Here is a 25,407-nt window from a genome sequence, read left to right on the forward strand (position 1 = left end):
ATTAGCCTCTTGCAGTCACTGTCACTGGTTTCTCCCCTGACTACAGAGGTTGACAAACATGAGCTGCAGTTTATGTGATGGATCCTCCATTGGTGTGTAACTCTGAGTAACACAACCTAAATTAGCAACTTAAGGACACTGCAACAAGGAGCATTAACACAGCATCTTTGATTTTTACCTGTGGATTAACTCTTGTTAATTTGTACCTAATGCTAGTTTAATTTTTAACATTATAAATATTATAATCATGTGTTCTATGAGTTCAGATAATAAAAATGAGAACCACTGCAATACCAATGACAGCCCGACCAAGACATGACCAAAAAAATGGTAAAATGACAGTGTGTTATTTAATGACAGACACATACAACTGGATTAGAGATTCAATTAATCAAAAAGAGCACACTGCATACTATGCAGAAAAGAATTTGAGATTGTGCATCATGGAAAAGGGGAAGTGAAAGACTTGAATCATGCAAGTCTGGGATGAGATTGGCAAGTATTTATAAATTAATAAAAAGCTTTGCCTCTCCAGAAGACAACACTGCTCATTTAAAAATAGCAGTCTTGTTGAATTAGCTTTGGCATACCACATAACAAACATGCATTATCTTATCATTCCCTTGATTGCTCTATAAAATCAAGTAAAGTTGCATTTCCTAATTCAGAGGTTGTAACTAAAATATCCTGCAGGTGAACAAATGGGGAAATTTTAATTACAGATGCGTTGCCTATTACAGTGTAGATATGATCATTTCAGACCTTACCAAGTATCATACCTGCCACAGTGATCAATTAATATATTGTGGCAATAAAAAAGTTCCCCCTAGGATGTTAGGTGCTTAGATTTGAAAAATGGAGTTTCAGATCATTTTCTTGATTTCTATGAAGATTTTAATGAAACTGTAAAAGACATAAAACAAAAGATTGTTGGTGTCTTATTCAAGCATGAAGTAGACTTTGCTCATCTGTCTGTACATTCAGCAGATAAAGAATATATAAATTTTGGTAAATTCCATTCAGTCTGAAAACTTCTTGCAAAGAAAATTAGAAGATCATACATGTGAGTTGGGGAGGGGAAGATGGTGAAGAAGGGAGATTCAGGACTCACTCCTCCTCCAAAAACAGGTAGTTGGACTGGCAGAAACTGTCTGATACAACTGTTCTCAGGCTCCACAGGCTAGGGGAGCATTGCACAGCACCCAGGGGAGAGAGGGATGAAGAGACTGAGAAACTGAGGTTAAAAAAATGTGAGTAACTCTCTTTGTGGTCTTGGGTCCGGTCCCTGTCTGGCTGCTATGGATAAGGGACATGGAAGCCCTCCTCCCCAAGAATGTGGTGGGAGAGGCACATCCAAGTGCTGATCAAGGCTTTTGATAAGTGAATTTAGATCATTGGTCCCAGCTCTGAATGGCTGTTTTAGCCCACTTAGGACAGCAGCTACCACAGCCATTGTTTCAACCATGCCCTCAAGAAGGACAAAAGCAGTGGTGGTGTAAAGATGCAGGGCATCCTTAAGGCTGTGGGCAACAGTTTGATAAAGAGTGCCAGCAGCAGGACAAGCCAGAAAGCACAGATCCAGGGAGCTCTGAGAAAGGATTTGGGGCATCTTTCCTGACCCTCTCTTCAAGGTTCTCTATATCTGTTCAGCACCCTTTCCTGGGTCCCTGGTTCTGTTTGGGCTGGAAAATACTAATTTGGGAAAGTCCTCTCTGGGCTGACCCTCTTTCCAGAATTTGCATTCCAGGCAAAAACAGCTAGAGGATAAAACAAGACAGATCAAGATTCCCAGAGAAGGAAAAGAGGAAAGGAAGCTTTCTCCTGGGGGTGAAACAACTGCACAAATAGTGCAATCTTAAAAGTTGAACTGCAGAGGCAGGGCAAGATGGCAGCATAGGGAGGCGTGGGATTCAGTCAGCTCCCTAGAGCAACTAGTAAATAGCCAGGGACAACTAGTAAATAGTCTGGAACAATTGTTTTGGGGAACATCTTTGACCAGATACACATTGTACACCAGTCCGGAATTGCATAGAACTGTAAGTAAAGCCCCCAAAACTGAGGAGCTAGTGCTCCTCCACCACTGGCACAGTAGGCTGAATTGTAACACGTCCCTGTGGGAAAAAAATAGTGAACTCTGCCGGGAGCAAGGGAAGGTAGCTCAACCAAGCTCCAATTGTGGTTTTAATCAACAAATTTGGACTTCTGAATATAAGTTATAAGCACAGATAAATCCAGAACAGTCAGGAAAGGAACACTGAGGTCTCTCCTGGCAGAGAGGAGTGGGACTGATGGAAAAAACTAATAATAATAATAAATAAATAAATAAATAAAAACAGAGGCTTTTGAAGTTAGTTGAGCTCAAAATGCTGGAAAAGGAGTGTGTCCCAAGAAAAGGAAAACACAGAACCAGGTACCATCACAGGTAGGCCAGTGAAACTGACAGGCTGGGAACTGGCTCTGAAAAGGGGATTCCTTTTCTTTTTTTTCCTTTTTTTTTTTTCTCTCAATGTAAGTAGCTTGTTAGAGAAAGCCTCAGGCATTTTCAATTGGCAGCTGGCCCAAGCAATGGTGGAGTTAAGATAGTTAGAGAGACAAAAGAAGAAGTCAAGTAAAGGAGAAAATTCCCTAAAGGGCATATCTTCCCTAAGGAAAGGGGGAAGAGACTCAGCATGGGTGGCAGATCTCCCTCAGAGAATTCAGATCCCAGGACCTGGGGGGCAGAAAAAAACAGAAACAGCTTAAGCTTGACTTCTGACCACCCTCAGCCCCTGGCATGTATAGGGTCTGCTGAGAAATAAAGGCACCACACTTCTTTACACCAATGGGGAACTGTGGGCTGACAAGCACCACCTGCTGGGCAGGATAGAAGCACAGTCTAGAGGCCTCACAGGAGAGTCTGACAACTTTCTGGGCCTCATCCTCAAAGAAACTTGATACTGAATATATCCTCCTCCTGAGACTTGGGCCCATCTGGTCTGGGAAAATTTGATTTGGGTAATCAAGGAAACCAGAAGCCTCGACAATAAAAAATGATGAGTCACAACAGGAAAAAACAAAGATACGGCCCACAAAAGAATAAATTTGTACCTTAAGTGAGATGCAGGAGTCGAAACAACTAATTAAAGATGTTCATACTAATATGTGAAATAAATTCAAAAATCATTTCAATGAGTTGAGGAAAGATATTGCAAAAGAGATGAAGGATATAAAAAGACATTGAGCAAACATAAGGAAGAACTCAAAAGTTTAAAAAAACAATTGACAGAATTATAGGAATGAAAGACAAAATAGAAGATATGAAAAACAAAATGGAAACATATCAGATTTGAAGAGGCAGAAGAAAGGATTAGTGAATGAGAGGACAGGACAACTGAAATCCTACATACAAAAGAACATACAGGGAAAGAACAGAAAAATATGAGCAGGTTCTCAGAAACTGAAGGACAACATGAAGTGCATGAATATATGTGTCAGAAGGAGAAGAGAAAGGTGACAGTGGGAATAATGGAGGAAATAATCACTGAAAATTTCCCATCTCTTATGAAAGACAAAATACAGGTCCAAGAAGTGCAGCATAGCACAAACAGAATACATCCAAATAGACCTACTGAAAGACACTTAACACTAAGATTATCAAATGTCAAAGACAAAAAGAGAATTCTGAAAGCAGCAAGAGAAAACAAATCCATCACATACAAGGGAAACTCAATAAGATTATATGCAAAGTTCTCAGTAGAAACCATGGAGGCAAGAACACAGAGGTATGATATATTTAAGATACTGAAAGAGAAAAACTGCCAACCAAGAATTTTATGCCCAGCAAAACTGTCCTTCAAAAATGAGGGAGAGTTTAAAATATTTTCAGACAAACAGATGCTGAGAGAGTTTGTGAACAAGACACCTGCTCTACAAGAAATATTAAAGGGAGCACTACACATAGGAAAAGTAATGAGAGAGAGGTTTGGAGATGAGTGTAGAAAGGCCACTACCAGTAATGGTAAAAAGAGAGAGGGAAAAAAGAAAATAAATATGACATAATAAAAAACAAAAGACAAAATGGAAAATAGTAGACATTATATTAAGTGAAAATAGTCAGAAACAAAAGGATGGATACTGTTTGGTCTCACTGATATGAACTAACATTGATGAGTTAACTTTGAGAGTTAAATTTGAGAACACAGATCATCATGGGAGAGAAAGAGATTAGAGATTGGGCATTTGATGCTGAAGGAGTACAGAAAATGCAACAGTAATGATCATATAGGTCCAGAAATGGACAGCACAGTACTGTGTTATGGTATACAATATTGTAAGTACTCTGAACAAAGATGAGTATGGGTATTGTTGGAAGAGGATGGCTAGGGGCATGTAGGACACCAAAAGGAAAGATAGAAAATAAAGACAGGGATTGTATAACTTAGTGAAACCTACAGTGCTCAGTGATGTTGATTAAATGTACAAATACAAGGATGTCTTTACCTGATGGAGAACAAATGAATATCAACATTCGTAAGATGTTGAAAATTGGATGGTACAGGGGGAAAAATACAATCAATGCAAACTAGAATCCATACCTAACAATAACATTGTAAGATGCATCCATTAATTGTAACAAAGGTAATATACCAAAGCAAAATGTCTATAAGAGGGGAATATAAGGGAGTGGTACAGGAATCTTGGTGGTGTTGCTGTTGTCTGAACTTTTCTGTGTATTTTATTGTATTTTATTTTTATTTTTTACTCTTCATTTTTTTCTCTCCTGTTCCTCTTTCTTTGCAGAAGAAATGGAAATATCCTCAATAGATTGTGGTGATGAATGAATAACTATGTGATTATACTGGGAATCATTGTTTACTTAGGATGGATCGTACGGTGTGTGAATAAAACTTTTTAAAGAATAAATGGAAGGATACAAGTGCTGGAGAAAATGTGGAGAGAGGCATGTACCTATTCCCTGTTAGTGGGGAAGGAGAATCATTCAGCCCATCTGGAAGGCAGCATTGTGGTTCCACATGAAGCTAAGTAAGGGGTTGCCATATGGTCCTGAAACTCTGTTATTGGGTATATACATGGAAGAATTGGGAGCAGGGACTCAAATGGACATTTGTACCAGTGTTTGTGGCAGCAGTATTCATGGTTTTCCATGGATGGAGGTGGCCTAAGGATACATCAACTGATGAACAGAAGGGTGAACTGTGGTGTATACTTACAATGGAATACTGAGCAACAGCAAGAAGGAATGAAGTTGTGAGGTTTGCAACTAGGTGAATGGACCTTGAGGACAGTATGTTGAGTGAAATAAGACAGAATTGAAAAAACAAGTATTATAATGCCTCACTAATATGGGCTAACTATAATGTGCAAACCCTGAGAATTGAATCTGAGTGCACAGATTATTAGGGGAAGGCTTATTGTAAAGCTTCCTAGATTGTAAGCTCTTACAGCAGTCACATCCATTCATGAGTTGCAATGATTATTTCTAAATTCTGAGATGCTGAGCTGTTTGTTTAACCTGGTCAATCTCTGGGACTTCGGGTGTCTCTGTGACACCTGAGACTCAGAGCAAGAGTTAGGCAGCTATGAATGTCAGCATTATCCCCAAAGAGCAACTGTTTAAAAAGCTGAAAAAGAGATCAGACTTCAATTAAAGATATGAACAAAATGGATTTGGTTGGGACTAAGGTAAATCAGACTAAAGGGTAAAGGATGATACTGACTGTGTTTTAAAACTTCAACTTTTATGTAAGACCAAGAAAGAGATGTTACTTTGGTGCAAAATCTATATTTTCTGTAGCACACTATATAATTTAACCTGTATGGTCAGTTTATTCAAACACCATAATTACTTAGAACCTTGCATAAGGGGTGAGATCAGGTTAGTTTGTACAGATTAGAGTGAAGGCCCAATACATCCCAGAGTAATTTGAGCAGAGAATAAAAAGTATTTGCAAAGCATCCTTGAGGGACTGAGGGGAAATGTGGAAATATTAAACTTCCCTACCTGGGGAATTCCTGATATTCTTGAAAGCATTGGGGACTACAATTTTAGTAGGCTGAGCCCTTGAACTTGGGGCTTGCCCTTATGAAGCTTGTACTGCAAAGGAGAGGTTAAGCCTATTTGTAATTGTGCCTAAGAATCAACCCCAGACAACATCTTTTGTTGCTTAGATGTGGCCTCTCTCTCCAAGCCAACTCTTCAGGTAAACTCACTGCCTCCCCCCACACATGGAACATGACTCCCAAGAGTGTAAATCTCCCTGACAACATGGGACATGGCTCCTGACGATGAGCCTGGACCCAGCATCATATGATTCAAAAAGGTTTCTAGACTAAAAAGAGGATAAGAAATGAAACAAAATTAAGTTTCAGTGGCTGAAAGATATAAAAAGGAATTGAGAGGTCATTCTGGAGGTTATTCTTATGCATTATATAGATATCCCTTTTTAGTTTTTAGTGTATTAGATTAGCTATAAGGAAATAGCTGAAACTGTTGTACTGCAACTCAGTATCCTTGATTCTTGAAGATGATCATATAACTACATAGCATACATGGTGTGACCATGTGATTGTGAAAACCTTGTGGTTCACACTCCATTTATCCAGTGTATGGACAAATGAGTAGAAAAATGGGAACAAAAAGTAAATGAATAATAGGAGGAAAGAAGGGGTATAAGATGTTTTGTGTCTTGTTTGTTACTTTTATTTTTATATTTTGGATAATGAAAATGTTCAAAAATTGGTTGTGGTGATAAATGCACAACTATATGATGATACTGTGAACAGCTGATTGTACACTTTGGATGATTGTATGGTAGTGAATATATCTCAATAAAATTGCATTAAAATAGTACTTGAACTGCATATGTAGGTCAAAAATCAGATGAAGAAGAGCTGAAAAAATCTAATCAGTTAAACATGGGAAATCCCCAAGGTCTAGAATAAGTTGAACAAAGTGTCAAATAAGAGCCATAACACAAAGCCTATCAACAATAAATCCCAAGAAAGAGACAGAAACTGACCTTCAGAGTAAACTCCTCAAGATATTCAGATGCCTAGACATCAGAAAAAATTACAAGCAGTATTAATAAACAGGAAGATATGACCAAGTTAAAGGAACAAATTAAATCTTCAGAGGAGATGCAGAATTTGGAATGACTACTCTAAGATGTTAAAACAAATCTTCTAAATAAATTCAATGAATTGAAGGACAATATGCTGATGTTAAGAAGACACTGGGTGAGAATGAAGAAGTATTTAAAAGTATGAAAAGAAACAAAACAAAACTTAAGTGAATGAAAGGAACAATAGAAGAGATTAAAATACACTAGAGGCATACAATAGCAGATTTCAACAGGCAGATGAAAGAAATGGTGAACTAGAACACAAGTCAATCAAAATCATACAGACAGAAGCACAGATATAGAAAAGAAAATAAACAAATGAACAGAGTCTCCAGGAATTGAATGACAGCATGAAGTACACGAACGTATGCATCATGGGTGTCTCAGGAGGAGCGAAGGGAAAAGGGGCAAAAAGAATATTTGAGGAAATACCATCCAAAGATTTCCCAATTCTAGCACAAGACATACACATCAAACAGAATAAATCCTAAAGACCTATTACAAGACACATGCAAACAGGAAGTCAAATGCCAAAGATAAAGAGAGAATCCTAAAAGCAGTAAGAGAAAAGTGATTCATCACATTCAAGGGAACCACAATAAAATTAAGTGATGATTTCTCATCAGAAACCATGGGGATGAGAGGTCATGGTTATGATGTATTTAAGGTACTGAAAGAGAAAAACTGACAGCCAAGAATTTCTTCATCTGGTAAAAATACCTTTCAAAAATGAGATTTTTTTATAGAAATGGAAGGAGATAGTCTCCTTAGACATGTGCCTACAAAATGGCTATCAACTGTGGCCAGCCATAGAGAAGATGTTGGAGTGAGCAACAAAATAAAGCAATACAAATGAATCAAATAAAAGTAAAACTACTATAGCTTTCAAAATGATTGGATGCAAAATAAATATGTAAAAGTCAATTGCAGTATGTTAGTAATAATCAGTTAAAAAGAAAGATCCCACTCATTGTTGATAATTATAGCCCAAAATATAAAATACTGAATAACAAAATACAGTGTGGGAGCTTTATAAAGGAAATTACTAAATGTAAATGAAAGATATAAAAGTAGTCTTAAAAAAATGGACAGATATTCTAAGTTCCTAGATAAGAAAGAGGTAAATTCTCTACAATTTAATTTATAATTTGAATTTATTTCTAATCAAAATTCACTTTTGTAATATAACAAAGACATCTTAAAATATTCTAGGTGATAAATTGGTTAAACTATTTTTATCTCAATAAAATTTTTAAATTTATTTTTAATGTAATTTTAGTTTTTAATTTTAATTTTTAATTTGATTTTAGTTTTTACTTTTAATTTTTTAAAATGCAATTTTATCTCAATAAAATTACATTTAAAAAAACTTAGTGCTGGAAAAAGTTCACTAGGAAGTGATTAAAGGTTTGAATACATATTTTTGATGATTTTTTTTTTGTACGTAAATTGCAAAAGTGGCACATACACATAACACATTTTAAAACTTTGCACAATTTTATATCTAGAAAGTATTCTTATCTCCCCATACCCCTTAGGACATGCTTCACACTTCCCAGAAATAACAACTATTATTACTTAGGTATATACTTTTACAGAATTTTTTTGTATATCTACACCACTTTTTAAGTACAAATAAGCAATGAACTTTTATATTTCTTTTATTTTATTGAAATAATTATAGATTCACAGGAAGTTACAAAGAAATGTGACTGTGTACCCTTCCCTCAGCCTCTCCCAATAGTACAGCATGCTTAAATACAACATTCCATCAAAATCAGGAAACTGACAATGGTACAAAGCACAGAGTTTATTCAGATTTCAGCAGTGTATATGCACCCAGTCATGTGTGTGTGTCCATGTGCATATATAGTTCTATACCATTTTATCACATGCACGTTTGTGTAAAAACCACAACAATCAAGAGCCTTAAATATTCCATCTCAACAAAGCTCCCTCCTGCTACCCCTTTATAGCCACATCCACACTCTCCTCTCCTCATCCCTAAATCCTGGCAACCACTAATCTGTTCTTCACATCTGTAATGATGTTATTTCACAAATGCTTTAAACTGGAATCATGCAATATGTATCTTTTTGATATTGGCATTTTTCACTCAGTATAATTTCCTTGAGGTTTACTCAAATTATTGCACAAATCAGTAGTTCATTCATTTGTATTACTGAGTAATATTCCATGGTAGGGATGTACCGCAGTTTGTTTAGCCAATTACCCATTAAAAAACAGTGGGTAGTTCCCAGTTTTCAGTTATGGAGTAAACCAAGTAAAGCTGGCTTTTGTGAGCAACCTTCTTGTGAAAATAAATTTTAATTTATCTGAGATAAATGCCCAAGATTGCAATTATTGTATAATACGATAGTTTCATGCTTAGTTTTTACAAAAACTACTAAACTGTTTTCCAAAGTGGCTTCACCATTTTCCATTCCCACCAGCAATGTGTGAATGATCTAGTTTCTCCACATCCTTACACATTTGGTCTTGGCACTTTTTTTTATTTTGGCTATTTTGATAGATGTGTAGTGATGGCTCATTTTGATTTTAATTTGCATTTCCCTAAGGGTTAATGGGCATTTTTTCATATGCTTATTTGTCATCTGTATATCCTCTTTGGTGATAAGGCTGTTCATGTCTTTGCCCATTTTCTAATTTGATTGTTTGATTTTTTTACTGTTGAGTTTTGAGAGTTCTTTATATCTAAATACTAGTCCTTTGTCAGATATGTGGTTTGCAAATCTTTTCTCCCAGGCTGTATCTTGTCTTTTCATCTTTCATAGAGCAAAGTTCTGAATTTTTATGAGGTCCAATTTATTGATTTTTTCTTTCATGGATCATCCTTTTGGGATCAAGTATAAGAACTAGTCTTAGGCCCTAAAATTTGTTTCCTGTGTTCCTTTCTTGAAGTTTTAAAGTTTTAGGCTTTACATATCAGTCTATGACCCATTTTGAGTTGTTTACTTTGTAAGATGTGAGGTTTAGGTTGAAGCTCATATTTTTACAGATGGATGGCCAATTGCTTCAGTACCATTTGAGAAAAGACTGCCTCTCCCCCAATTGAATTGCTTTTGCACCTCTGTCAAAAATTAATTGGGAATATATGCATGGATCTATTTCTGGTTTCTCTGTTCCGCTCTGTTGATCTATGGGTACATTCCACCACCAATCCCACACTGTCTCAATTCCTGTAGCTATATAGTAGGCCTTAACATCAGGAAAAGAGATTTCTCTTACATTTTTCTTCTTTTTTAAAATTGTTTTAGCTATTCTAAGGCCTTTGCCTTTCAATATAAATGTTTAGAATAAGCTTGTTTGTCTGTAACAAACCTTTGCTGAGATTGTGATTGAAATTGTGTTAAACCTACTGATCTATTTAGGGGGAATTGACATCTTTATTATGTTCCATCTGAATATATATATTTTCAAAACATTAACTCAAGAAAGCATTATTAAAACTCAAAGACACATGCAAAACTTGGAAAAAAATATAAAACCGATGACAGGTAAAAATTAATCTTCTGAATAGATAAAACACATACAAATCAATAATAATATTCCCAGTATTCTAAAAAAAAGAAACCTGAATAAGATAATCCACAGAAGAAATAATTTTAAAAGCTCAACCTCACTAGTAATCTAAGAAATGCAAATTAAAACTATAATGAAATAGTTGATTATACCTACCAAATTGAAAAATTTTAAATAAAAATACTCAGGGCTGAGTGATAAAGATGAGGTGAGGTAAGCTCTCAATCACTGTTAATAAGAGTATAATTGGTATAGTTTTTGGTAAAGTCATATCTATCAGGAACCCTAAAAAGTTATGCCCTTTATCCCAGTGTTTTCATTTATAGGCAAAAGTATATTTTAAATCCCCCCCCCCCAAGTGATTCTAATGTACAGAGTATGTGAGGAACAACTGCTCTAGTGAAACACAACCATGGACATTGACATAACTGCTGTTAAGTTAGGAGAAAGTTTAGGGAATGCATACCCCAACTTTTCTGTTCCCACACATATCTTCCACAGTTTCTCCCATTGGCTGACCGTAATTATTAGCCACAGAGCAAGGGAAGGTTCGTTTTGCAGAGGTCTACTTCCAAGGACACAGGGCAGGCCAGAAACTGAATCTGAGAGACAAAGAGAGGATAATAGCTGTGGTAAGAATTTTCAGAGGCCACAAAGATCCAGTTTGTTACATGTGAAATTAAAAGACTAAGCATCAACAATTTAAGAACAATTAAATTGTTTAATTGGAGTTTTAACATTGACTGAATTTACAAGAGTATTCAATCAACTAAAAGTAAGTAGAAAAATATCACTCTGAACTATTACATAAGCTTCTAACAGTATATTAATGGCTGTTTTCATATTGATTTAGTCATTTTTCTCTAAGTACTTTACTCAGGCCAACCTTCTAGGAGCCAATTCCTTGTACAATAAATGTCATTTATATAGGTGAAATAATATTTTGGAAAAATGGAAAGATAATAGTATTATAGTTAAAATTGGGATTTACAAAAATTGTAATCAAAATCCAAGATTAAAGGAAATGTCAAATAAACATACAGAACCATGCAATTTCTCTAGCAATAAAAACAAATTCCATATTTTGCCTATCTAATTGGAAAATTAATTTTTAAGCGATGGTATCCAGTTTGGAGATTAGTCAACAAACTGGACAATCCCATAAATTGCAACTGAAAGAATAATCAGTGAAAACCGTATGGAGGACAATATGGGGACAAGATTATATAGATAAATAGAGAGAGAATTTGTCAATACTTTATACGCTTTGACCAAACAAACCCCTTATCCTAAGAAAATCATTAGGGATTTAGTAGCAAGTACATTCATTGCATTTTAAATAATAGTAGAAATTTGAAAGCAAAAATAAATATTCAAAAATAATAAACCTTTAAAGAAATTAAGGTATTTTTATTGGTCCATAGTTTGAAAATTGCTGAGCTAAAGGACTATTTAGTTCTAATTTCTTAATATATATTTTATGTGTAAAATTTCAGATTACAAAAATTATGATCCCATTTGTTCCATTTTGTCACATGTATTTTAGATTGACTGCTAGATGTGTTATATATATGTAATATATATATACGACAATCATAAAGATCATTCATGAAAATGTATTTTGGAGTTATATGATACTAAGTTGAATATATATGAAAATCATAAAGATCATTCATGAAAATGTATTTTGGAGTTATATGATGCTAAGTTGAAAAATACTGAAATTGACAAGAACATACTACAATATATCAGACAGATCAACTCAGTTTAATGATTGTCCAACAATCAAAAAATAAACTGTACTAGAGAAAAATATCAGAGAACTGTTCCCTCAGAAAAGCTAAATGGTTTCACTGAAATAAACTTCCAAAGTTCTAAAGCACAGATAATCCCCTTACTATGTAAACTTTTCCAGGGCAAAAATAGTAAAAGCTACTTAATTTTATGACATATTTCAAAACCTGAATTGCACAAACAAAAACAAAAAGGCAAAAACGAACAGCAAAAACATTTGCAACAGGAAACAAATGAAAAGTTGATTGCCTTAATATATAGAGAAATATTACAGGTCAGTAAGTAAAAGACAAATACCTCAGTAGGAATAAGTGGGCAAAGGGCATTATAGGGAGAAAAGCTTTCCACGCTACCAGAGGGATGGTGGGAGAGATTATTTAGGAACACTTGGACGATGACTCTATTTTTCCAACACACCAAACCCCAGTAAGGATTTGGCTCCAATACAAAATATTACAAGCCCAGAGAGTGTCACCAGCAGTGATATGCCTTTAAAGAATGAGCACCAAGAGAAATAATGCAAAGATATGCTCTGTGGGTCCCTTCTCCTTGGAGGCACCTAGATGATACTAAACTCTAAATTCTCACCCCAACAGACTAGGAACTTAGAGAAAAGGTGGGTGTTGGTCTCTTCTCGCCAACCAGTAAGCAGACATGCAAAGTTGTAGGCATGAGTAGACAATTCACAAGGGAATTGGGTCAAAGAAGCATATGGAAGTACGTGCAGTCTCACTCTTAATCAAAGAAACGCAAGTTTTGAAAAACAATACACTATTTTCACCTATTAAAATTAACAAAGATTAAAAGATAATTCTAAATACCAAAGAGGATGCAATGAAATTGGGCCTCTGAGAAAGGCAATGGAGTGGAAGTGTTTGAGGGAAGTGCCCAGATATACAATCTTCCTGAAGGACAATTCAGAAAGCATCAAAAACCTTCATTCGAATCATGCAACAAATATTTATTTAATTTTTACTATGCGCTGAGCACTGTTTCAAGCCTTCTAATATAGTAATTCCACTTTTGGAAATTTACCCAAAGAAAATTATTAGAAAAGCAACTAAATTCTATGTATAGGGAAACTATTACAATCTAGAAACAGCCTAAATGGCCAGTGATAGAGGAGTGATTAAATAATTTATGCTACCTCTATATTTAAAATGATATGTGATGATGAAAGAAAATTTAACACTAGTTAAGGTCTAGGAAAATTCTACTAGTATAATTTTATAAACAAAAGGGTAAAAAAATCTTCATTTACACTATGATCCCAATTTCTGTATTTATTTATACATCCAGGTAAATATATCATTTAGCATCAATTGTGTGATAATGCTTATGGAAAGAAAGCTCAACTTATATTTTTTCTATTATTTTTCTACATTTTGCTGAAGAACAGGGTGACACATAGAAGAATACTTTGTGCGTTAGTTATGAATAAAAATTTATCTTAAGATACCTGCTACCTCAATGGAAGAATAGAAGTCGAGAGGAAAAAAAAAAAAATTCAGTTTCAGGTAGTTTCTGTTTAACAAGGAGCAGAAATTTGAATTTGAATCCACCTTTGAGGACAGACAGGTCCTTTGCATAAAAAGTAAAATGAATCTTTTAAATTATGCATGGGTAAAGAGAAGACTCTGCTGAAGTGCAGAAGTTTGGAAAATATATAGTTCCAAGGACCTAAAAATGACTAAACAGAGAAGAGAGGAGAGGACTGCATCTGGAAAAGGGGAAATTGCTTTTGAGAGACAAGGTTGAAACTGAGGGAATGCAGAACAATGGTGGGGTCTTTATTGTTACTTGAGCTATATTATACCCCTGGTTGGGGAGAGGGAGCATAGTGTAGAAGGAAGACAGAGGCCTTCACAAAGACTGGGATTCTGGGCTGGGCTGAGCCCTGGAGACCCAAATGACATTATGTACAAAGACCAGAGTTGGAGCAGGGCCTTTCTACCCACCCCTGGATGGAGCCTGGAAATTTCTGGACTGTGTCCTCAGTACAGATCCTAGTGTTCTCATAGCAATGGCTACTTTCAAGTAGCCTTGAGGCTAACTGGCATGAACACATGGGACCTGAAGTAGGAAAAGTAGAAGAGAGGTGACAGTATTTGGTGTCTATCCTGAAAGAATGGCTGAGGGCACTGTGAGATGGGCCTGAGGCTTTGTAATCACACAAAGAGAGGGTTGAGGCTTTGGGATTAAGATGTGAATATTTTCTGGTCATAGGCCAATAAGGCCAAGGGACCTGAGTTTACAGTTCTTTTATTTTTCAATTTCATCCAAAGTTTCTACAATGGATGTGTACTTCTTTTAGAAAGAGGAAAACTAATTTAATTCTCCCTCTAGTCTGTAATCTTTTCTTGCCCTGAGCAGCCCTGTCTTACTTCTCCCATTGTGAGCAAAGACTTTCTAAAAGACCTCACTCCCTCCTTAGAGGCCTCTCCATGCTATAGTGTTCTTAGTAAGGTCACCCATCACTTTTGAATTGTCAAACCCAACAGGCACTTTCCAGTCATTTTCTTTTTTGTCTTCTTACTCATGCTTGAGCTGTTAACCACCCATCCTTCCTGAAATATTTTCTCCTCTCATGTGGGAGACTGTCCTCTCTTACATGGCCTCCATCCACTCCAACTGCTCCTTGTCAGTCTTTCAGGGTCTCTTCTGAAGTCTCCCTCTTAAAAGGTGGTGTTTTCCAGAGCTCTGTACTGGGTCCTCTTTGCTTCTCTTACACATTCTCCTTCAGCCATCTCATCTACACCAACTTTGAAACCCTCATGGCTTCATTTACTAAGTCTACAGAGCCTAGAATGGTTCCTCAGACACGGGCAGTAGCTCGCCAGCACATTTGACACCTGGAGCAGATCATTTTTTAACAGCCCCTCTCCTCTATGCTACAAAATTATTTGCAATAATCAACACAAAATAATTAGTAGTAATCATTATTTTCATGATGCTTTTCTTCTAAAAACAAATCATAATAATGAATTTATTCTGTCAATACTTTTAAAGCATTATTCAAATTCTGTAAATTATTTCATTAATGAACTAAAATTCAGACTTACCAAACAGTTCCATGCTGTTTCACTGTTTTAAATTGAAACAAAAATTAAAGACTCCAAGTGTCAAATGGTATGATATAATGTACATAGCCCGAGTCCTGTTTCTTTGTCTTACCAATCACTGTGCTAGCATTATTTGTTTCTAATCTGCTTAATTGTTGAAATATGTGGTACTAAAGGGGATGGAGACAAAAACTGCACTCTAATGAGCTCAAATGATTTCAAAAACTTACAAACATACTCTCAAAACAAAAGCATGGAGCTGAGTTCACATGTGCCAGGAGTTAACATCTCCATGTAGAAGACAATATTTGTGAAGGAATAAAAATGTGCTTATTCAAAGTTTACAGATTACTTATTAAAATTCAGTTGTATCTTCAGCAATTGTTCAGACTGCAGTCTTAAAAATAATTTTTCAGGGTAAGAGAATTTTATCACTGGCATTGTTTAGTATTACTGGCGCATGATGATAACAAAAAGAACAACTTTCATTTAGTTTTATTCTAGGCAGACAATGCACCATCTTATTGCCTGCACCCAAGGCTGACTGTTCCCACCACCCCACCCTTAGTATTGACAGAAGACAGTTGCTGAAAGAATGAGTGCATATATAGAATGACTCCAAGACAACCCTTCAGCCAGACTTCTCCCCTAAATTCTAGGCATGTATTTCTCTGTGTATCCTCACCTGAGGGTCCCACAGGAACCTCAAATCTGTGGCCCTAAAATCTGCTTATTTTTCTGTCCTGCTTTAGTGAGTGGCATCAAAATCTGCTGAGTAGCTCAAGCTGGAAACTGGAAATTCCTGTCTCCTCATTCCTCCACCACCCAACCAGGCACAAAATCTGTTCATTCTAACTCCCACACATTTCTAGAATTAATTCTCCATTTCCCCATTCTCACTACCCTGGGCTAATTCAGCACTTGATATTTCTGTTCAGGTTGATTACAAGAGCCACCAATTCAGTCTCTCTGATTTCCGCATTTCCTTTTCTAATCTCCCTGAACCTCCCTGAACCACGTCCTATTTAAAATGAGAATATTAATCCCTACTTCAAAGAATTACTATTAGGATTAAATGGCGTGTATGAAGTACCTGGTATAGTGTCTGCTCCTTAGGAGATGTTCAAAAATGATGTTAGTTTTCCTTCCCAATCCATTGCTTGACAGTCTACTGCCTCACAAATCTGAATATTTCAAGAGAAAGCAATTATATTTTGATACTGAATTAATGTAGCATCATTTTATATGCATAAAAAGTCAATTTATGCATATACTTTCAGCTGTAAAAATGTGAACTAATTCAAAGTATTCCCAAATTCATTTTTGTCATTAGCCACAAACACTTGTTGATCATTACTTTGCACACACACAAAAAAGCATATTGACATAAGACATATACAGATGCAAGAAAAATGTATGCCATCAAGGACTTTATCATTCCATTCACACACATAACTCATAGTAATACAGATAACACATGATTAATGACAAATGAATGTCACAAATATCCACAAGAGAAAGAGAGAGAGAAAGGCAGACAGACAACCCACCAAACCAAGACAATCAGATTAATATTTGAGGAGGAGAGAAACTAAGAGGTGTCTTAAAGGAAAGACATACTCAGTGGGAAAAAGGAGAAAAAAGTACATTTCCAATTAAAAAAAAATGCACAAAGCGGTGAGATAGAAATGCTAATCAGATATATATTCCAGCCCCAGCTCAAAGTGGGCATAGAATTCATGAAAGACATAAAAAGATTGAAATTTGGAAAGAAGACTGTGACCAGCAAGTGAATGGTATTGAGTGTCAGTGCAGGGGCTTTTTTTTGAAAGTAATGGAGCATCAATAAAGAAGTCACATTGGCCCCTAACTGGTTGCCCTGCAATTGGTCCAGCCCCTCTATGATCCATCTTCCATTAGCTATCACTGTGACCTCTCCAAAACCTAAATCTGACCACATCATGCGCTTGTTTAAAATCTCTTTCACAAGTTGGCACCCACAGGGTGAATTTTAAAACCTGTAGCAGGACATACAAAGCTCTCCATGGTCTGACTCCTTCCTATTGTGGAAGAAAAAGGAAGCATAACTGAAAGCATTAGGTTATGTTTGAATTCCAGGGAAAAAACCATCAAGAATCATTTTATGTTTAAATGTATTCTGCAGTGGGGAAATAAAAATTCAGATAACTCTTGCAATAAGAAAATCACAGACTGGGGTTTTTATAATCTTTGAATACAATGCTCCTTTAAGAAACACTTAGTAAAATTACTGTTTACATCAACTGAAGCAATTTTTGAACCATCACTAATTTTCACAATAACCATTGTTTTATGACTTATGTAATTTATTAAAACAATGCTTCACATGCATTTGGGCCTAGGCAATCTTAGAAAGCATCTTAATGTGTGTAACAAGAAAGTAATTAAAAAGTTTATTAGCACCAGGAGGATTCTTATCTTCTCCTTGCCTATCAAAAGCTTGACAGAAGTCTTCAATCTAGCAAAAAAGTACTTTACTGATAAAAAGCTAATTTCCATTCTTAAAGGGTGAAGTCATATTTCTGACCATATTTCCTTCTAACGAGAAGCAAACCTTTTCCTCCAATTTCTCTCTCATCGCTAGCACACAGTCCAATCCTTAGACGTTGTATTCCAGAATACCAAACTAGTTGCTTCAGTTCTGCCCTGTGCTCCAAAAAGGTTCTGGGCATGCTTATAAAATGGCCCTGACTGATTTTTATTTAAATTGTTGCTAGTTTTTGTATCTTCAACAGAATATAAGCCACTTGAAGACAGGATCTAAGTCTTCGTGATGGCTGTATACTCAGAACTAACACAGAACTTTACACTTAGGAGATATTCAATAATATGTATTGAGCAAACTTGAACTGTTAAACTTAGTAATAAAGGGGTGTTAACAAAGCTGTGTTATAGGAAAATTAATTTGACCCAAATGTGTAGGATGAATCAGAGATGGTATATTAGATTCCTATTGCCACTACAACAAATTACCACAAACTAGGGGGCTTAAAACAACACAAACTTATCTCTTACAATTCTGGAGGCCAGAATACCAAAAATCAGCTTCACCCAGCTGAATCTAGGTTGTCAGCAAGGCCATATTGCCTCCGGAGTAAGTTCTAGGAATATTCTGTTTCCTTGCCTTTTCCGGCTTCTAGAGCTGCATTCGTTACGTTCCATGGTTCCTGGCCCCTTTCCTCTATCTTCAGAGTCCACAGGGAAGCATCTTCAAACCTCCCTCTCTGCTAACGTCATCATCTGGCTTTCTCTCTTCTGCATGTAGTAACATCTCCCTCCGCCTTCCACTTATAAAGACCCTTGTGATGACATTTAGAGCTCACCCAGATAATCCAGGGTAGCTTCCCATTTCAAGATTCTTAATTAAATCAACCCTGCTAAGTACTTGTTGCTGTAGCAGGTAACATTCATGGTTCCAGGCCTTGGGACAGCTTTGGGGGCTACTACAGGTAGGGAGAGTGGCAGCAGATTAGTCAGAAAAATACTGCATAACTGATAGTCACTGAACTGGGTTTCATAGCAGAAGAAATATAAAGCAAAGGATATGAGGTGAGCTGTGAAAGAAGAGGTGACAGAATATGCTGAATGATTAGATGTGGGGAGCAGGAAAGAAGAATAAATAAAAGATGATTCCAAGGCTTGGACCCTTGGTACCTAGGGAACCATTCTCACCTTGAACACAATATAAACATCAGAAAGGATAACTGGGGCGACAGAGAGGGGAGGAAGAGGTATTTGTTTTAAACATACTAAGTTTGAGCAGCAAGCAGAACATTTATACAAATTTGTTTTGTAGGCAGTGAGATATGAGAACTAGAGCTAACAAGAAAGATTTGAAATAGGGATTGAGAAGTTTGAGAGTTCATGACATAAAGACAAGAGAAGTCACCAAGTGCTGAAAGAAAGCCACAGGTTGAGTCTTAGAATGACCCACTATTGGGCTAGAAAAGAATACAAGGAAGGGGGCAGAAAAGATACAGCCAGAGAGGGAAGATGAGGACATTGTCCAGAGTCACTGAAGCTGCTGGGGGAACGCAGTTTTAAATAGGAATGCATCACCTAACAGTGTCAAAAGAAAATCAGGAAGGGTAGGACAAATTGGGAACAAGGAAACAATATTTGGATTTGGTGATTATGAGGGATTGGTGACCACGGGGAAAGTTCTAGCAGAGGAGGGTGTTATCGGAAGTTTGACTGCCCAGAACTGAGTATATGCTTAGTAATGAACAGTAAGCAATTAGCATAAACCAAACTTTGGGGGAAGTCTGATGCTATATAGCCAGAGTGAAAGAGATTTCGAATGATTTCTTTATGTGAAAGTATAATCAAGGGAAAGTTTTATTTATGAAATAGGGGAGTTCTAAACTTGTCTATAGTGAAGCGGATATTTCAGAGACGAGATAGAATGTTGGATATGTAAAGGTGCAAACTGCTGGAGGAAGCAGGCAGGAGTAGGATTAAGATCATAAGTAGAGGGTTTAGCCCCAAAATAGACAAGAGCCAGGGTCTCCAGTGGATGGAAAACTTAGTGATCATAGTCACTGAAGACTTTCTACTTTGGGTTCCCAATTATGAAGTCATCCTCATATTAAAGTATTCCTTTCACTTACTGTTTAGGGACAAATTACCTCCGATTTTTCTTCTGACAATAACATACTTGTACCCACAGGCTACTTTTCAGACCGAACAAGAGATAAGCAGTCTTTGCCTCTGGATCCCAATTCAAACTTGGTCACTCACCTGCCTCCTCCGTAGAGCCAAACTTCCCAGACCGAGGAACCCACCTGCCTAGAACTGATCGTTCCTCCCTACATGAGATCCCTTCCTTCAACTTGACATTTTGTCACAGCCAAGATGCCCCCCACTTATCTGGACTGCGAGCTCTGGATTTCATAGCTTGTTTTAGTATATGCCACATAACTCCTATGTCTCAGCATGAAACTATAAGCTCTTCCGTAATATCTAGCCTAACTCTCTGTGCCAAGCAAATTGAGGCATTGATCAACTATCCAGTAAATTTATTTCACAAAGCTAATCTGTGTCATTCAGAGCAAACAATACACAAGTGAGACTACTTTTCTAAAGCAAAACTTCCTTTTGGCTTCAACTTAGGGTTCATTATTTTAAACCAGATGGGAATGTGGCCAATTTCAATTTTGTTCAAGCCTCGCACATAGTTGATACACCATGAATCATAAGTGATGATAATGGTAAAGCTGGGTAGTAAAGCAGGCAGAAAACTAAAACCAAGTGATTTTAGCCATTTATCTGGAGGTGATGACATACAGTTCCTGTCACTGGGATACCTCCAGGGTAGCAGTGTTTATTTGCCGAGTTGACAAATAGTTCTTATAGGACCCATCCAAAATCAAGCTTCTTAATTATAGACCAGTAAAATGTCTGCAGGCACAGTGAAGTGAGTTTAAGCAGGTGTAACTGCTTGTGTGAGGATGCCATTGGGAGGACAACAGCCTCAAATAAACTGATAGAAAAGAGAGGGACAACTTTGAAGGCTCATCCTCAAAACAGCAAGCACTGTAAGGCTCATAAATCTCCCTGCAGAGAAAGAACTGTTCCCAGTGTGAACTGTGATCCTCTCAGTCTGTGCTGAGAAACACTTACCCTTTCAAGCTGTCTGCCTTTCAAACAAAAGGCAGAATTAAACCTTCTGAGGTCACCATATGTTATCTGTGATTATCCTCCATTGATGTGGAATAGCCTATTTATCTGTAGGTTTTAATCAGCCACACAAATGAGAAAAAGACAAACAACACACACACACACACACACACACACACACACACACACACATACACACACACACACCCCTCTTATCTGACTGGACAGATGCAGAATCATACAGCCCAGAATAAATTAGAACATGACGAGCTCAAGATGAAACAAGCCTAGGAAAAAGAAATTTCCTGACTACAGAATGTGTTCATCATCAAAATTGCCCGGACCCTGCCCTGGTCCCCTTTGTGGGGGACAAATATTTACAGCCCCTCTTGTTCAAGCAACAGCCTCAGGCAGGGGGTGTTTAAGAATCTACTCAGGCACAGAGCAGCCTTGTGGTCTCTTTACAAAAGACAGCTCTGCTCTCCTTGCATTCTCTTTGGTTCTTTACCTCCAAGCAGGAATCTGCTAAGGTCCTGGAGGGAAGGAATAGCCTAAGGAAGAGAAACATCTTTGAATACGTTTCATGTCAAAGCAAAGACAGCTTTCATTTCTTTAAAAGAAAACACTAAGGGCCACTGGTTTCTTTCTGTTGTTCAAAAATATTTTTTATTGGTCAGATTTGCTGTCGAAACATGATTTCCCCTCTACCATCTCTGCCTATTAATAGCTATGACAGCATTAGAGCTAAAACAATAGGAGGTGGGAAAGAGGAAACAAGCACAGCAGTGCAGAGCCTCAGTTTACAAACATTTCCCATTCACCCCAGCCACAGAGATAGGTTTATCAGATAATACCTATGTGTTAAATCCTACAGATTTCAGAGAACTCTGTTTCCTTGAACTGGTATTGATACTGTCTCAGAAAGGAGACTGGTTCTCAGACTCAAGTAAATAATATAAAGACTGTGCAATGTGATGCTTAATTCTAACTCTGCTAACTAGTGCTCTGAAATACATACTAATGAATAGTCAGGGCTTTTCCACTATCTCTAGAGATAACAGCCTCAAATATATTTTTATAAAACATTTCAGTTTCCAATGTCAGTAAATGGATAAAGTATTGCTATTGACAAACTTTTGTTAAGGATATAAATTATGCTCTGAGTGGAAGCAGGATAACGAAAGACAAGACACTTATTTCATCCTCCCGCTTAAAAAATTGTTTCATGTCTTATCACTAGGATAGTAAGCTCCTTGAGGAGGGCTATTTTTGTGCTTTTTTTGTATAGCTCACTATATCTAGTGCAAAACAAATGCCCAATTAAAAATAAACATTATTAACCCTAATATCTAAGAAATATAAAATCTATGCCTATGGAGAATTGTTGACATATGATTTCAGAGCAAGAAGGAATCCTAAATTCCCTCCTTTTATAAATAAGAAAGCTGAGTTTGCCAATGACAGAATATCTGTTCCATTCATATTACTTTAAGAATGCTGTACCCTGTTTTAGATACCTCACTGAAAAGAGAAAGTGATATTCCAATCACTTACAATGAATAGTTCATGTTCCCCCAAAAGATATGTTCAAGTCCTAAACCCTGGTCTCGTGAATGTGATCATATTTGGAAAGAAGATCTTTGAAGGCAGATATTATTTCCACTTCTCAGGTAGAAAACTGAGATTCAGAAGTTAAGTAACCTAGCCAAGGTCATATGACTCATAAATAATGGCACAAGAACCATAAGGAAAGTCAGAAGAGAAATTCTGAAGGCAAAATTTGAGAGGTTACTAAATAGCTGAGAGGTAGCAGACAGTGACAGGCCCTGGTTCTTCTGTAGCAGTCTTAACCCAAAATTGGGTAGTTGGGAATAAACCAAAGCAGGAAGTGTATTTTAAATAATGCTAAATACTGACTTTGGACCAATAGTTAGAAACATAAAAGAAAGTTGAAAACAATGATTGGCAAGCCCAGCATGCAAACCTAGATCCCCAGACTCCAAAATCCAAGGTGTTCTCACTATACTGAGTGGCTGCAAGGACTTCTTGTCCCGCAGATTCCTGCTGGCTCTAAGATCCTTCAGTTTTGAAACTGCTCTTTCAAAACAAAACTTAAGCATTTCTCAAAAAAAATTGAGAAAAGCTGCAGATGACCAAAACATTTAAAACTCTTAAAATTTAAATCACTTCAATTCAATTATGTTATGACCAGATACTTCTGCCCCATAACTCTTTCTCCAGTGTGAATCTAACGCTGTTGAGGTCTGATGCATAAGATATTTACCAAATTTTCAAGTTAAACAGAAAAGTATTAAGGTAGTACTGTTTACAAATGTAATTAGTCTCCCTTTTAACAATAATATGTTTTTATTTATATTACCAGATTTCCCTTCCTTAGGCAGTAAAATAAACGTTTGTTGTATCAGAGCTCAGCAACTCTGTTATTGACTCCAGCTATCTCATGGGACAGAGAGGCTTCAACAGTAATTACTTTTTTTTAACAGATTCTGCTTTTTCTGGATGAAAGGATTTATTTTAATACTGAAAAGAAGTCATTTACAGATTAACATTTGATTTTATCCTAATAACATGAACCACTTAAGTTTTTTATAAGGAATTTTCTAATGCATAGAAAATGCCCTGATTGTTCTTAATTTTAGTCAAATCTTTTACAGCTTTCAAGTAATCCTTGTATAGGAAATGGGATGGCATCACCTTGTATCTCCTTCAATCATAAGAAATCAGCTGTTTGAAGCTCTGGCTCTCTTTGAAAATCTAATGAAAGTTATGGGATTGTCACCACAAAAGTGCACATACCATATACAAAAAAATCTTACAAACTTTTCCTTATAATATATTCAAAATTTTTTTCTTCATATATTTGAGTAAACAATCTTTAGCTGGGCTTCCATTTACTGACAACAGCCATGGGCTGCTGTCTCTACTCTCTCCCCCCAAAATCAAACATGAAGAGCTATGGAAAATATAATAAATACATCTAACAATAGACCCATGTAAGTAATGTAAGTTTGGATTTTTTTCTATGTGCAATAGGCAGCCAATAAGTAGATAAGAGACCTATCATCATCTGTTGGATGCCGTCATTTGACAAAAGCCCTACTTCCATTTTCTTCCTCTATTAGAAGCTAAAACAAGAATGAATCATTTCCGTGGCATATTATGTCACCAAGCTATCTTCTTGCTTGATAATATAAAACTTTCAGATGAGGCAAATCTGTTAGTGTTCCAGTTTGCTAAAGCTGCCATTATGCAAAATACCTGAAATGGATTGGCTTTTATAAAGGGGATTTATTAGGTTACAAATTTATAGTTCTAAGGCCATAAAAATGTCCAAACTAAGACATCAAAAAGAGGATACCATCACTGAAGAAAGGCCAATGGCATCCAGAACACCTTTGTCACCTGGGAAGGCGCGTAGCTGGTGTCTGCTGGAATAGCTCCTGGGTTCTGGTTTCAAAATTGCTTTCTCCAAAATGTCTTTTTGGTTTCTGTCTCTCTTAGCTTTTCTCTCTCAGCTCCTGAGAATTTGGGCTTCATTTCTTAGCTTAGCATGTCCAAACATCTTTTGGTCTGCATCTCCAAGTGTCTGGCTCTGGGTCGGCCCCTGAGCTCTCTTAAGGACTCCAATAAACTTATCAAGACCCACCTTGAATGGGTGGGGTCATATCTCCATGAAAATAATCTAATCATATGGTCTCACCCATAGTTGGATGGGTCACATCTCCATGGAAACAACCTAATCAAAAGATCTCACCCATAATAAGCCTGCCCCCAGAAGACTGCATTAAAGAACATAGTCTTTCCTGGGATACATTAGAGTTTCAAACTGGCACAGTTAGTAAAAGTTTTATTCTTTACAAATTGAAACTTACTCTCACAAAATTGAAAAAAAAAAAAGAATCATACAATCCAACATCATTTTCACATTTTCGGTATGGACCCACACAATCAATATCCTTCTTCAAGTACATTGGCTTTGTATTTCCATTGGCAAGAACATTGTACAAGAAACAATTTGGTTTGATGAGAGAGACTAAAGAATAAGCTATATTGAATTTTTTTAACATTATCTACTTAAACAGATTTGGTGTAAAAAATATTTTATAATCAAAATGAAAGGACTCATTTTCTTTAACTCCTAACATGAGTCAAGTCTTCCGTACATTACCACATGATGAAAATGATACCAACCAAGTAGTAAAATACTA

At 36.5% G+C, this 25,407-nt stretch overlaps 1 long non-coding RNA gene across 1 annotated transcript in view; it reads right to left on the reverse strand.

Moving 5' to 3' along the window:
• The window catches only part of LOC119534876, a 190,810-nt gene extending 174,109 nt beyond the window's left edge, over nt 1–16,701 (reverse strand). The window contains exons 1-2 of the long non-coding RNA XR_005217125.1: nt 16,614–16,701; nt 11,131–11,266 (exon numbers count right to left, since the gene is read on the reverse strand). This is a non-coding gene — a long non-coding RNA (uncharacterized LOC119534876). The remainder of the gene's footprint in view (nt 1–11,130; nt 11,267–16,613) is intronic.
• Between the last annotated feature and the right edge of the window lie 8,706 nt (nt 16,702–25,407).

The sequence above is a fragment of the Choloepus didactylus genome, chromosome 5 (genome assembly GCF_015220235.1).
Source record: "Choloepus didactylus isolate mChoDid1 chromosome 5, mChoDid1.pri, whole genome shotgun sequence".
Classification (NCBI taxonomy): Eukaryota; Metazoa; Chordata; class Mammalia; order Pilosa; family Megalonychidae; genus Choloepus; species Choloepus didactylus.